This window comes from Mustela nivalis (assembly GCF_964662115.1).
Source record: "Mustela nivalis genome assembly, chromosome: 18".
NCBI lineage: Eukaryota > Metazoa > Chordata > Mammalia > Carnivora > Mustelidae > Mustela > Mustela nivalis.
Window position 1 is genome coordinate 53,307,888 of NC_139037.1, and position 14,445 is coordinate 53,322,332.

The window sequence follows — 14,445 nt, forward strand, 5'->3', positions numbered from 1 at the left end:
TCCTTCAGTAATCGGCGTAAACAAGGCGAAGTGGCCGTTTTGGCCGGAAAAGCCAGGTAAGGCTCGGAACAGTAAAAACCTACCGAAAATACCCATTTCTCGCACCTAAAATCCTACGAGGCAAACTGCACTGATTTTCAGAAGCTTGAATTTACACAAGGTAAACATGGGGTAGGCTAGTCCGCCTCAGCGGGCTGGCGAGAAAAGTAAATCCCTACGCACGAAGAATAATTGGGAAAACACACAGGGCGCAGCCATCTTAGAAGTTAGGTATCCGTACAAAAATTAAAAAGTCTTTCAGCAGAGGAAAAAGGGCAAACATAAAGGCTAAAGGACAAATACCCTGGTGATGAGGGAGCAGGAGGCTGGCTGAGGACAAAGCAAGAGCTGGTACCTTGCACCCCCCCCCCCTCATCTGCTCCCCTCCATAGGTGTAGCATTCCTCAGGCACCCCTGACTGCCATAAAATGATAAATAGTTAACTTGCTGAGATCACAATCCTGCAGGATAGGAGTCTCCCTTGGTTTGCAAATGTCCTTGAGATTACAACAAAGAAGTTACCTTATCAATAGCCCAATTTCCAAAAAGACACAGAACTCAGTTCCTCAAGCCTAATGTTACCCTCCCCTCCATAAAAACCGAAGGAGGTGGAAGTAGAAGGAAAAGTAAATAAAGTTAAATTTCTTCTAAACCTAAATCTCATTAACAAGGATGCTTGATAGCAGGAATGTAACATTCCACCAGACTTCCAATTGTCTTTACTTGATAGCAACTAAGCCTTCAATATCCTGATAGTATTCTTTGCCCCAATAGCCCTTCTGAACACCCCTTTGTCCTCACCTACCCAACTCCTGTGTATATAACCAACCACTCCTAACAACCTGGGGCAGCCGCAGCTCTTCCTGCCCACAGGTCCTGTCCCCGTGCTTTAATAAACCACCATTTTGCACCAAAGATGTCTTAAGAATTCTTTCTTTAGTCATCAGCTCCGAACCTCACCCCACCGAACCTGACTTCGGTTCTGGGACTTCATCACTGGGAACGCTACAGACTGGATATGGAGGCCAAGAGGAAGATTTTTGAGGACAACAAAATATCTGGAGAAGCTCTCACGGTACAGTGAGAGTGATAATGCCATCCAAGGAAGTGAAAAACAAGGACTGGGAGAAACTAAGCTTCCCTTTGGAGAGGTGGCCGGGAGACACACCGCCCAGCAAGGTGAAGAAAGCAGTCCCAAGCCGATGTCCAGGTGGCAAGTTACTCACACGTGGTAGCAGGCTCCCATCTGGATCCAGTGCCAAGGGCAGGGCTTTCTGAGAACCAAGGGCCAGAATTTCTGGGAGGAATAAATAAGAAAACTCCAGGGAGAATTAAAAATTGTACAAGAAATGAAAAATAATCATAGTACACTGCATGGCTAAACTACAAATGGTATTTACATAGTCATCATAATGTAAACACCAAATCTAATCCAACCGAAATTAACATATAACTCCTGGAAGATGAGGAAAAATAAATCCCTGCGTGTAGAGAACTGTATTTGCAGGAAAAGTTGTTCTGAAGTTTCCTTTATGATAAATTTATGGATAAAGCCCCCAAGTTAAAAATCCACTGTTAGTATACCCATATTAAACTATCAAAATCTTTAAAAAAGTAACTCTTTTTTTTTTTTTTTTGACAGAGAGAGATCACAAGTAGGCAGAGAGGCAGGCAGAGAGAGGAGAGGAGGAAGCAAAGCAGGCTCCCTGCTGAGCAGAGAGCCCGATGCGGGACTCGATCCCAGGACCCTGAGATCATGACCTGAGCCGAAGGCAGCGGCTTAACCCACTGAGCCACCCAGGCGCCCTAAAAAAGTAACTCTTAAGCTTAAGAGAACTGCAAAATAAAACAGAACCATGGGGGTGCCTGGCTGGCTCAGTCAGAAGAGCGTGCGACCTGATCTCTGGGTTGTGTGTTCAATCCCCATGTTGTGTGTACAGATAACTGAAAGACCCCTGCCCTGAAAAGTCCCCTCCCCTGGAAGATAGGATAACTAACCGCTTGTTTGCTTTTCTGTGAACCGCTGGCTTTTAGGCGTAGATTAGGTTATTAATTGCGTGACTAATTGCTCTTTTGCCCTTCTGTAACTGTTTCGCTTATAGAAATAATAGAAGACGCCATGATGGCATTCCTACCTTCCCCCTTCTTTTTTTTTTTTTTTTTTTTTTTTTTTTTTTTTTTTTTTTGTCAGAGAGACAGCGAGCGAGAGCGAGCACAGGCAGACAGAGAGGCAGGCAGAGTCGGAGGGAGAAGCAGGCTCCCTGCGGAACAAGGAGCCCGATGTGGGACTCGATCCCAGGACGCTGGGATCATGACCTGAGCCGAAGGCAGCTGCTTAACCAACTGAGCCACCCAGGCGTCCCCTACCTTCCCCCTTCTTGTTCCCCCTCCCTGCCTCTCTCCTCCCACACGCGGGCCCTCAGAACCAATCAGCTTGTTCCCCCTTCCCGCCTCTCTCTTCCACGCAAGCGGGTCCCCAAAGCCAATCAGCAAACTCCACATATGCCTTTTTCAAAAGTTCTAACTGTCAACCAATCAGTTGCGTCCCACCCAAAACTTGTTTGCACCTGTCTATAAAAATCCTGCACCACCCCAGCCAGGTGTGCTCAGCTAGCAGGAGCTGCTGACCACCCGCAGGCGCGTGCTGACCACCCGCAGGCGCCTGCGTAACAATAAAGAACCTCTTGCTGATTGCATCCAGTGGCAGTGTTGGATTCTTGGGTAAGGGGATCCGCGGGTCTTTCATTTGGAGGTCCCACCGAGATCATTGGACTCCTGCCCAAGGATCCAACCGACTCCCACTGGGAGGTAAGCTGGCCAGCATTTAAATTTTAATAACTATGTGTTTTTGTCTCCTGTCTCGTGCTCTTGTTTGTCTCTCGTCTTGTGAGGCCTCTGTTCTGCCTGTTCTGCGGGTAGCAGAATAGGACTGTACAACAGCGTGCGTTGTTGCTCTGTATTCTGTAGGCAGCTTGAGAAGGAGTTGACGAACTCGGACTTCTCCCCTGCCACCCTGGGGGACGCCCCAGGGATCTGTCCGCCACAGAGGAGCCTTTTGGTTCCCCTGGGCTGGTTCTGTCCGCCGCAGAGGAGCCTTTTGGTTCCCCTGGGCTGGTTCTGTCCGCCGCAGAGGAGCCTCTTGGTTCCCCTGGGCTGGTTCTGTCCGCCACAGAGGAGCCTTTTGGTTCCCCTGGGCTGGTTCTGTCCGCCAAAGGGAGACCTCGTGGTTCCCCTGGGCTGGTTGAATTTGTATTTTCGGTTTTGTACCGAAATCGCGCAGCGTCCTTCTTGTTAATTGTTTTGTGTGTCTTGCTTATTGTCCTTGGTGTTTTCTTTGACTCCGAATGGAGGCCAACAATGTATGTCTTCATGCATGTCTCCATGTTATGTCTTTAAATGTGGATATATGTTCCTTGTACTGGTCATGAAGGTTACATTCTGTTTAAGGGGACTCTGGCTTTATTTCTCTCTGTTTCTCCTAATAGATGTGGGGGGCTTCTCCCTCACTCACTTCCCATGTAAATGGCTATTACTGGAGCCAACTGGGGTTGGTCTAACTCGAGACAGAGACTATAAGGAATATTCCCAAGCAGCTGCCGAAACTCTCTTTGTTTCGGGGAAGTTTCCTTGTGTTCTCTGGCCTGACTTGGACTGCCTAACCCCTCCCCCCTTGCTGGTGGGAAAGCATGGCCTCTGCTCCTCTGTTGGGGCTTATGAGCTCTAAAACTGGTAATCTTTTCTCTGCCTCCTGGTAGCACTTTGTTTCTTCTGTTTCCCCCTTACGTGTTTCTGTACCAATGTGTGTGCAGCCTGCATGACTGGCCTCTAGATCATGCACCACGGCTCCTTCTCCACTGTAAAGGAGCAAGAAGAGCACCCCTGGATCTAACACTCCCCACTCCAGATCTTCCCACGCATGTCTCAGGTAAACATTCAAAGCGGAGTGGGCCCAGGTGGAACATAAATCACTATTGGAACTAAGTTAAGTTTGTTGGTTTAATAAAGACGTGTCTTTTAAGTTATCAGCAGTAAATGTGAAACTTCAAAATTTACTGAAGGTCAAATAAGCTCGTGTTATTTGTTAAAATTTGTTAGCAGAGAAATGTCTAAACTGATGGTTAATTGTCTATCTCAAAGTTCTAATGGGTAATTGCTGAAGTAGCTTTCAAAGTCTTTGGTAACCTGAAAGTTTTAAAGTTTTGCTTGGATGACAAATGGAATTAAATTGTGGACATCTAGGTCTTAACCAAACAGGATAAAATACTAAGTCATAAATTACTGAATGTAGGTTTGTGCTTTTGACTTCTTACTGCAAAGAAACTAAGAGTATTTAAATCTGCTGGTAAGCTTGTTTTCCACTTAACTGATTCATAAATTTGCCACCTGAAGAATTCTGTTGTAACAGTTCACAATTGGTTAATAACTAAAGGTGTTTCTAAGAATACAAAGTTCTGCTTAGTGTGACTAAGACTGATGGAAATAAAGGGAAACTGTATGTAGGAAAGTAGGAGATATGTAAGAAAGATTTAAGGAATGGGAATACATTTTGTTGAAGGTAAAGAAAGATAATTTTGTCCTAAATGAAATGGTTGTTTAGAAGGAAATGGCTTGGGACAAAACCTGAATGCAAAGGAAAGTTTAAGGTTTGTGAAGGGAAATCTTCAGAAAAGGAATTTTATCTATGGTCAAGAAAGGATTAAGATTGAAATGAATGGGTTTTAAAGGTACATTGGTACAAGACTGAAATTCTCTGTTCAAAAGGACAATGTTTTCTTAGATCAATCGATCTGCTGTTAAGAAAATGTAAATGGTTTTTTCTTTGCCTGCCCAGAAAAACGAGTTTCTATGTTCAGTTTTATCAGGTGTTTAACATCCCTAATTATATTTAGGCATGTGCTTTAAAACTTTCTAAGATTTTAGCAAATGTTGACAAGATTTAAGTTGTAAATCTCTTTAACTCAGGTTAAAGGTATGCGAAGTTGCTCATGAAGTACTACTGAACCAATGATAAACCTTGGGTTACATTTGGGAAAATGCTATAACTATTCTAGAGATTCTACGCACTTCCTAAAGTTTAACGTTTTGAGAGATCATCGCTTGATAATGTAATTATGGAAATGTTATGTATCACAGAAATAACCTGATTTCCTTGCAGCTAAATTGTAAACTCCTGTGTCTCTTTAGCTCTAACCATATCCATTCTGAGTTCTCATCATTTATAATTGTTTTAATTCTCTGGTAAAATGAGTTTTATCTTCAAGGAGATTCCTATAAAGGACTTCTACAGATATTTGATATGCTTGAAAATCCTAAAACTGAAATGGGTAAGAATTTCCAGAACTGACTAAAGCCGCATTCACCAGATTTAGTAACATGGGACTAAAAGATTATAGTGTTGTGTCCCTTAATGTTTTGTCTTTAAACATTGCTGGTTCTCTCTACTGTTTGCTCTTACAGACTAGGGATACTCCCTCCTAGTTATCTGTAACTTATAGAGATGTAAAAGTGCTCATTTGTAAAAGTGCTCAAGGCATTCAAATTTTCTCTCTATCTGAACCTTCTGAAACCAAAAGGTCTCAGTAAGTATTCTTTCTTCCATGGCAATCAGTCATTTGCATAAGTTCAATAAGAATCTGTTCTCCTTGTAACAGGAAAGAATTGGAAACTGGTTATTTTACCAAGGCTTTGACTGGGATGTCATATTTGAAAAGACTCAGATATGACCAGACAGCTGTAAGGAACTAAGGTTGACTTTATGAAACCTGGAGCCATAAAGCCCCTTGGGACTGTTGGCCTGATACCTTGCTTACAGAGTTCCCAGCAGCCCCACCAGGTGAGTAAAGAATGTCACTCCTTGGTAGGTGCAGTCTCGGGAAGAGGAATTCGCCCAAAGGCATTGCAGGCATGCCTGATGGCAAGTACAGGGCTTGGCTTCTGGCCCGGAGAGGCTACTAAAAGTTCAACCTAGAGATTCCTTATACAAAGTTCCAGCAAAGCAGATTCTAAAAGATCTATTGATCACAGTCCCTGTTCTTGCTGAGCTTATGTAAATAATTAGGCCAAGTTTGTTAAAACTGGACTTGTTTCACAAGTGAATTAGTTCTGATTTGGCTATCTCTGGAAATGAGGGTTATTTTAGAGAGAAAAAAAATTATGTTTTAGTAACACACCTTTATGGGTGTTAAATTCTAGATTTGATTGTCTTTAAATGTTTACCTAAGCTATACAATTTGAGGTAAACTTCAGAGAAGTTGTACAATCGCTTCTTTAGTCAATCTTACTGTTTTGTGGGGATATTAGCAGACCCCACGGCACATGATGAAATAACTGGAATAATGAAATTGTCTAAAAGCCAGCATACCGCACTCCATAGGATTAACTATGGACTTGTGGAAATAATGGATGACCCCACTTTCTTTATGAATGGATTGAATGCTCCATGAGGGACTCCCCTTATCTTTTGACAAGTTTTCTCCCACTTGACAATGATCCTCTGTAATCAGGATATTGTTAAGGCTGGACCACTCAAAGGTCGTCTTATTGGTTTCATCCCTTAGTCATATTTATCCTAGAGGCCACCTCTGTTGAGGTGCAATTGCAAACAGATGCTTTAGCTAAGCATGGAACAGCCCTCCTCATAAAAGGAGCCTCAAAGCTCACTATAAAACAGTCCCTGACTGTAATGACTTCACATCAGGTCCAGATTTGTCTTAGAAGCCAAAGGCCACCAATGGATGATGGAGGCCGACATTAAATACTGGGCTACACTAACAGATATGCCAGAAATAATACTTAAAACTTGTCATACTTTAAACCTAGTTACCTGTATGCCTGAACCTGACCACTGTACTTCTTTCTCTATAGAGCAAAAATGTTCAAAAGTTATTGATCTTGCTTACTCTATTTGTCCAGATTTAAGATGCCCCTGTTAAAAATATGAATGACAGTTGATTTTCTGATGACAGTAGTTTTCATAGAAAAAAATAAGAAAAGCTAGGTGTGCCATAGTGCTCACTAGCACTTTGCAATTGCCAAAGCCTAAGAATTAACATTTATACTGACTCCAAATATGCTTTCCTGGTACTACATGCCCATGGAGCTATTTGGAAAGAAAGGGGATTGCTATCAAGCCATAACTCCCCAATCCAATATGGGCCTAAGTTCCAAAACCCTCCTCATCGCTATATAAGGATGGCATATATCAAATCTGGGATACACATCTGTGTCTTACACCCATGATTGGACAGCTCAGTCAGAAGGCAGTTTTATGCTGGGAACAAGAATCATACGAGTGGTACTTGGGCAAATAACACATGATGTCTAGGATGGCTCACTAGAAATGTGTTCCCAAGTAATAGTACTCCAGGCTACTGACCGGTTTGCTACTGATTGGGCAAGGTGACCTGGCATCAGATGGCCAGCTCCAAACGGAACCCACTGGAGATGTGGAACCAACCTGTGGCCCTGGCTTCCTCCAGGGTGGATAGGTCGCTGTACTTTAGGATTTGCCTGGATCCATGGGCGCATTACTAAAACCATTACAACTCCAGCTAATCTCCCCAACTTGAAACAAAGATGGACACGATTTGTTTTTAAATGGTGTGATCACTTAGCATCCATCTTTGTTCCATCTGCGGGACTAGAGAATGTCATGTGGCATGTAGAAGCCCTTAATAAATATACTACAAAGGCACTCAATGATTCACTAAATGGCATCTCCCTACTTAATACCGAAGTGTCACAGACACGCAGGGAAGTCCTACAAAATAGGATGGCTTTAGATGTCCTTACAGCAGTCCAGGGTGGCACATGTGCAATTAACAAGACAGAATGTTGCGTATACATCCCAGACTATCACAAAAATGTCACAGGAATAATAAAGGATATGAACACCCAGATTAAGGCCCTACAAGATCCTTCTCTCTCAGTAAATGGTTAAGTTCCTAATTTGAAGGAGGACTATGGCCGAATCTTTTTCGGGCTTTTCATTCTTATCGCCTTATTAATCTTAATATGTTACTTTGTTCCATGTTTCTCTACTTGGTGCCGAGACTCCATTGCTACAAGGACTTCGCCACGACAGATGATCCTTGTCGCGCGCAAGGACGCCTCTTCACTGTCAGCACTGGATTCAGCTGCCTCCACCTTTGTAACTCCCTTATACGTTCCTTCCCTGATCAATATTGACCCGAGCAGGTAGGGACAGCTCTACGCCCCTATTCAGCACGAAGAAGTTACAGAAGATGAGACCTTCCACCTTCAACTCCCTTAAAGATTTCAGGGTCAAGATTGTTCAGAGGGAAATGAAGGAGCAGGAGGCTGGCTGAGGAGAAAGCAGAAGCTGGCGCCTTGCACCCCACTTAGCGCAGGAACAAGACGAATGGATATAAGATTCTATCCATGATAAAGAAAAAGGGGGGAATGAAAGACCCCTGCCCTGAAAAGTCCCCTCCCCTGGAAGATAGGATAACTAACCGCTTGTTTGCTTTTCTGTGAACCGCTGGCTTTTAGGCGTAGATTAGGTTATTAATTGCGTGACTAATTGCTCTTTTGCCCTTCTGTAACTGTTTCGCTTATAGAAATAATAGAAGACGCCATGATGGCATTCCTACCTTCCCCCTTCTTGTTCCCCCTCCCTGCCTCTCTCCTCCCACACGCGGGCCCTCAGAACCAATCAGCTTGTTCCCCCTTCCCGCCTCTCTCTTCCACGCAAGCGGGTCCCCAAAGCCAATCAGCAAACTCCACATATGCCTTTTTCAAAAGTTCTAACTGTCAACCAATCAGTTGCGTCCCACCCAAAACTTGTTTGCACCTGTCTATAAAAATCCTGCACCACCCCAGCCAGGTGTGCTCAGCTAGCAGGAGCTGCTGACCACCCGCAGGCGCGCGCTGACCACCCGCAGGCGCCTGCGTAACAATAAAGAACCTCTTGCTGATTGCATCCAGTGGCAGTGTTGGATTCTTGGGTAAGGGGATCCGCGGGTCTTTCAATAACGTAAATAAATTAATTAAAACAACCCTATGGTTTACTCAAAACACTGAGGGGTACCTGGGTGGCTCAGTTGGTTCTGGTCATGATCGCAGGTGGGATCAAGCCCTGCATCAGACTCCCTGTTCAGCAGAGAGCCTGCTTCTTACTTTCCCTCTGCCTGCTTGTGCTCTCAGTCAAATAAAATCTTTAAAACAAAACAAACAAAAAACGCACCGAAGTGATATGTCTTTGATGAGGGAGCACGAGGCTGGCTGAAGACAAAGCAAAAGCTGGCGCCTTGCACCCCCCTCTCCATCCGCTCCCCCTCAGTCCTATGTGTAGCATCGCTCAGGCAGCCCTGACTGCCATGAACAATAAGCAAATAGTTAACTTGCAGAGCTCACAATCCTGCTAGACAGGAGTCTCCCTTGGCTTACAAATGTCCTAAATCTCACTAACAAAGACGATTGATAGCAGGATTGTGACACCCCACCAAAAAGTCTCCCAACTATCTTAATATTAATGGCTGGTCTAAAGACAACATTGATCCAGCCGTCAGAGCAAGGCCTCCGTAGGCCCGGGACATCCTGGCACCTTGTAGGCCCTCTTTAACATATGAAAACTCCACTGAAACCTCCCTTCCCCTCACCTTCCCCCAACCTCAGGGTACATAACCTGCCATCCCTCACAACCCTGGGGCTGCAGCTCTTAGGGCAGCAGCTCTTCGTGCCCTTGGATCCTGTCCCCGTGCTTTAACAAACCACCATTTTGCACCAAAGTGGTCTCAAGAATTCTTTCCTGGTCATCGGCTCCGGACCTCCGCCCACCGAACCTCACCTAGGTTCTAGAACTTCATCATATGGCGCCTGAACGTGGGGCTGTGAGTCTTTACATTTGGACTCTGAGCTTCGGTGCAGAATTGGTGAGTACTTTCTCTCCTTTTCCTTTACTCTCATTTCAGGGCTTTTCAAGGAGTATGGTTTTATTGGAACACTTGCATGTCAGTTGCTCAGGCTGTAATTCTCTAGCCCGTGGCTACTCTATGGGGAGAAGAGCGTCTGCCTTTTGGCTGTAAGTTAGTACCCTGGCCAGAATGGCAATAAGACCCAGAAATTGAATGGCCTCTCTTTATTCCTGTTCTTATATAAAGTTGTCTCTCTTGGGCATGGGACAGCCACCTAAGTCACCAGGACGGCTGCCAATCTTAAGACTCCAGTGTGAGGTTTCCTCCTGATTGATCTAATGTGATCCCCTCCACATCCCTGGTCTAGCCACTTCTGGCCGCAAGACCGCCCCTGGGAGCCGGCTGAAACCAGTACCCGATTGAATTAAAATGCAACCGGGGACAGTTTCCTAGGGAAGTTGGTTGTAAGGACCACATGTGTTGGAAAGTCGCATAGACCATGATGGATTTCAGTCTTTACTGTTTCTTGTCAGTGTCTTCTACAAACTGCCTAAAGCTATGAAATTGGGTAATTTCCCCTTGCCAAACTTTTCTAGTATTTCCATGGGTTAGTATGGCAAAACAGTATGCAGTCTTCAGGATAGACAATGGCATGGCATGGCACAGTTTCCTAGTCCATTCACCAGGCACCCATCTGTAGCCTAGGATGCGATGGGGAAGTGGAGGGACGCCGGCACCCCTCCAGGGCCTTTTATGGCAGAGATGCCTTCCTGGGGAAGGCAGGATGGTGATCAATAGCGATATCTTGAGGGACGCCTCTGGTCGCTTTTGACACACGGGAACCTCTGACATATCCTGCATGGGACGCCACCCAGGAGTCAGGGGGGATTTGGTAATGGACCTTCTTTACATTTCCGGGAGCATGGCCTCAGTAGGCTTCTTCAGTTCCCAAGGACTCTACCTTGGGGTGCCTTTTAACCCACTGGAAATAATTTGGATTGCAAAACTTGAGAAAGGACTGAGGTCCTGTAACACTGCATGGCCTCAGTGGGATCTATCAGTTAGATCTCCTCTGCAGGAAACAGGGCAAATGGACCTAGGATACCTTCATTGCTCATACCTAGGCCTTTATTGCTCTGCACCAGGACCCTGAACTAAGGGGCTTTTGCGGAATGTGTTTGCCCAAATGAGTCAGTTAGTTAGTAAACCCAGGTTGCTGGGCCATCCCTAGCAAAGGGGACTCTGACTTTATTTCTCTCTGTTTCTCCTAATAGATGTGGGGGCTTCTCCCTCACTCACTTCCCCATGTTAATGGCTATAACTGGAGCCAACTGGGGTTAATCTAACTCGAGACAGACCGTAAGGAATAGACCCAAGCAGTTGCCGAAACTCTCTTTGTTTCGGGAAAGTTTCCCTGTCTTCTCTGGCTTTACTTGGACTGCTTAACCCCTCCCCCCTTGCTGGTGGGAAAGCCCAGCATCTGCTCCTCTGTTGGGGCTGATGAGCTCTAAAACTGGGAATCCATTTTATGCCTCCTGGCAGCACTTTGTTTCTTCTGTTTCGCTCTTCTGTTTCTTTACCAACATGTGTGCAGCCTGCATAACTAGCCTCTAGATCATGCACCATGGCTCTTTCTCTCTTCACTGTCAAGGAGCAAGAAGAGCAGCCCCTGGACATAACACCCCCCACTCCAGATCTTCCCACTTGTGTCTCAGCTAAACATTCAAAGTGGAGTGGGTCCAGGTGAAATGTAAATCAGTATTGGAGCTAAGTTAAGTTTGTTTGTTTAATTAAGATAAGACGTGGTAACTTTTAAGTTACCAGCAGTAAAATGAAACTTCGAAGTTTATTGAAGGTCAAATAAGCCGTGCTATTTGTTAAAATTCATTAGCAAAGAAATGACTAAACTGATGGTTAATTGTCTGTCTCAAAGTTCGAATGGGTAATTGCTGAAGTAACTTTCAAAGTCTTTGGTAACCTGAAAATTTAAAGTTTTGGTTGGATGACAAATGGAATTAAATTGTGGACATCTAGGTCTTAACAGGATAAAATGCTAAGTCGTTAATTACTGGATGTAGGTTTGTGCTTTTGACTTCTTACTGCAAAGAAACTAAAATCTGTTGGTAAACGTGTTTTGCACTTTTCATAAATTTGCACTGTTTCATAAATTTGTCATCTAAAGAATTCTGTTGTAACAGTTCACAATTGGTTAATACTTACTCTTGACTAGAGATTAAGAGTATCAAATTCTGCTTAGTGTAACTAAGACTGATCGAAATAAGGGAAACTCTGCAGGAAAGTAGATGATATGTAAGAAAGATTTAAAGAAGGGAAATGCATTTTATTAAAGATAAAAGGTAATTTTGTCCTAAATGAGATGGTTGTTTGGAAGGAAATGGCTTGGGACAAAACCTGAATGCAAAGGAAAGTTGTAGAAGGTTTGTAAAGGGAGATCTTCAGAAAAGGAATTTTAGCTATGGTCAAGATGGACTAAGATTGAAATGAATGGGTTTTAAAGGTACATTGGTACAAGACTGAAATTCTCTGTTCAAAGGACAAAGTTTTATTAGATTAATTGATCTGCTGTTAAGAAAATGTAAATGGTTTTCTTTTTGCCTGCCCAGAAAACCCAGTTTCTATGTTTTTTTTTTTTTATCACGTGTTTAATATCCCTAATTATATTTAGGCATGTGCTTTAAAACTTTATAAGATTTTAGCAAATGTTGACAAGATTTAAGTTGTAAATCTCTAACTCCGGCTTTTCCTTGATATGCGAAGTTGCTCATGAAGTACTACTGAACCAGTGACAAACATTGGGTTACATTTGGGAAAATGCTATAAATATTCTAGAGATTCTATGCACTTCCTAAAGAGTTAATGTTTTGAGAGATCATTGCTTGATATTGTAATTATGGGAATGTTATGTGTCACAGAAATTGTAACCTGATTTCCTTGCAGCTAAATTGTAAACTCTCCTCATCAACTCTAACCATATCCATTCTGAGTTTTTGTCATTTATAATTGTTTTAATTCTCTTGTAAAATTATCTTCAAGGAGATTCCTATAAAGGACTTTCGGGACAAATACAGATATTTGATACACTTGAAAATCCTAAAACTGAAATGGGTAAGAAATTCCAGAACTAAAGCTGCATTCACCAGATTTACTAAGATGGGACTAAATGAACTAAAAGATTATAGTGTGTCTCTTAATGTTTTGTCTTATTTTAGACATTGCTGGTTCTCTAATGTTTGCTCTTCCAGACTAAAGATACTTTTTCTTAAGTTATCTACAGAGATGTAAAAGTATTGATTTGTAAGCGAATCAAGGCATTCAACTTTTCTCTTTATCTGAACCCTCTGAAACCAAAAGGTCTCCATAAGTATTCTTTCTTCCATGGCAATCAGTCATTTGCATAACTTCAATAAGAATCTGTTCTCCTTGTAACAGGACAGCATTGGAAATGGGTTATCTTACCAAGGCTTTGACTGAGATGTCATATTTGAAAAGACTCAGATATGACCAGACAGCTTTAAGGAACTAAGGTTGACTTTATGAAACGTGGAGCCATAAAGCTCCTTGGGACTGTTGGCCTGATACATTGCTTACAGAGTTCCCAGCAGCCTCACCAGGTGAGTAAAGAATGTCACTCCTTGGTAGGTGCAGTCTCAGGAAGAGGAATTCGCCCAAAGGTATTGCAGGCATGCCTCTTGGCAAGCACGTGGCTTGGCTTCTGGCCCAGAGAGGCTACTAAAAGTTCAACCTAGAGATTCCTTATAAGAAGTTCCAGCAAAGCAGATTCTATATGATCACACTCAACTGTTCTTGCTGAGCTTATGTAAATAATGAGCCAAGTTTGTTAAAACTGGACCTATTTCACAAGTGAATTTAGTCCTGATTTGGCTATCTCTGTAAATGAGGGTTATTTTAGAGAGGAAAATTATGTTTTAATAATACACCTTTATGGATGTTAAATTCTAGATTTGATTGTCTTTAAATGTTTACCTAAGCTAAACATTTTTTTTTTTTCAGTCTCGTTTCGTTTAATAACTGACCTAACAGCAGAATAATTTGGTTTTTTTTTTTTTAAGTTTTATTTTTTATAAACATGTTTTTATCCCCAGGGGTATAGGTCTGTGAATCGCCAGGTTTACACACTTCACAGCACTCACCAAAGCACATACCCTCCCCAATTTCCATAACCCCACCCCCCTTCTCCCAACCTCCCTCCCCCAGCAACTCTCAGTTTGTTTTGTGAGATTAAGAGTCACTTATGGTTTGTCTCCCTCCCAATCCCATCTTGTTTCATTGATTCTTCTCCTACCCACTTAAGACCCCATGTTGCATCACCACTTCCTCATATCAGGGAGATCGTATGATAGTTGTCTTTCTCTGCTTGACTTACTTCGCTAAGCATGATACGTTCTACTTCCATCCATGTTGTCGCAAATGGAAAGATTTCATTTCTTTTGATGACTGCATAGTATTCCATTGTGTATATATACCACATCTTCTTGATCCATTCATCTGT

The 14,445-nt window shown here is 43.1% G+C and overlaps 2 long non-coding RNA genes across 2 annotated transcripts in view; both read left to right on the forward strand.

Annotated features, from left to right (window-relative positions):
• LOC309852832 overlaps positions 1–14,445 on the forward strand; it is a 642,903-nt gene that overhangs the window by 559,029 nt on the left and 69,429 nt on the right. The gene's annotated exons all lie outside the window — the stretch shown is intronic.
• On the forward strand, positions 4,170–12,243 carry LOC309852830. Its single transcript, XR_014305414.1, has 2 exons — positions 4,170–4,535; positions 12,210–12,243. It is a non-coding gene; the product is annotated as an uncharacterized lncRNA (long non-coding RNA).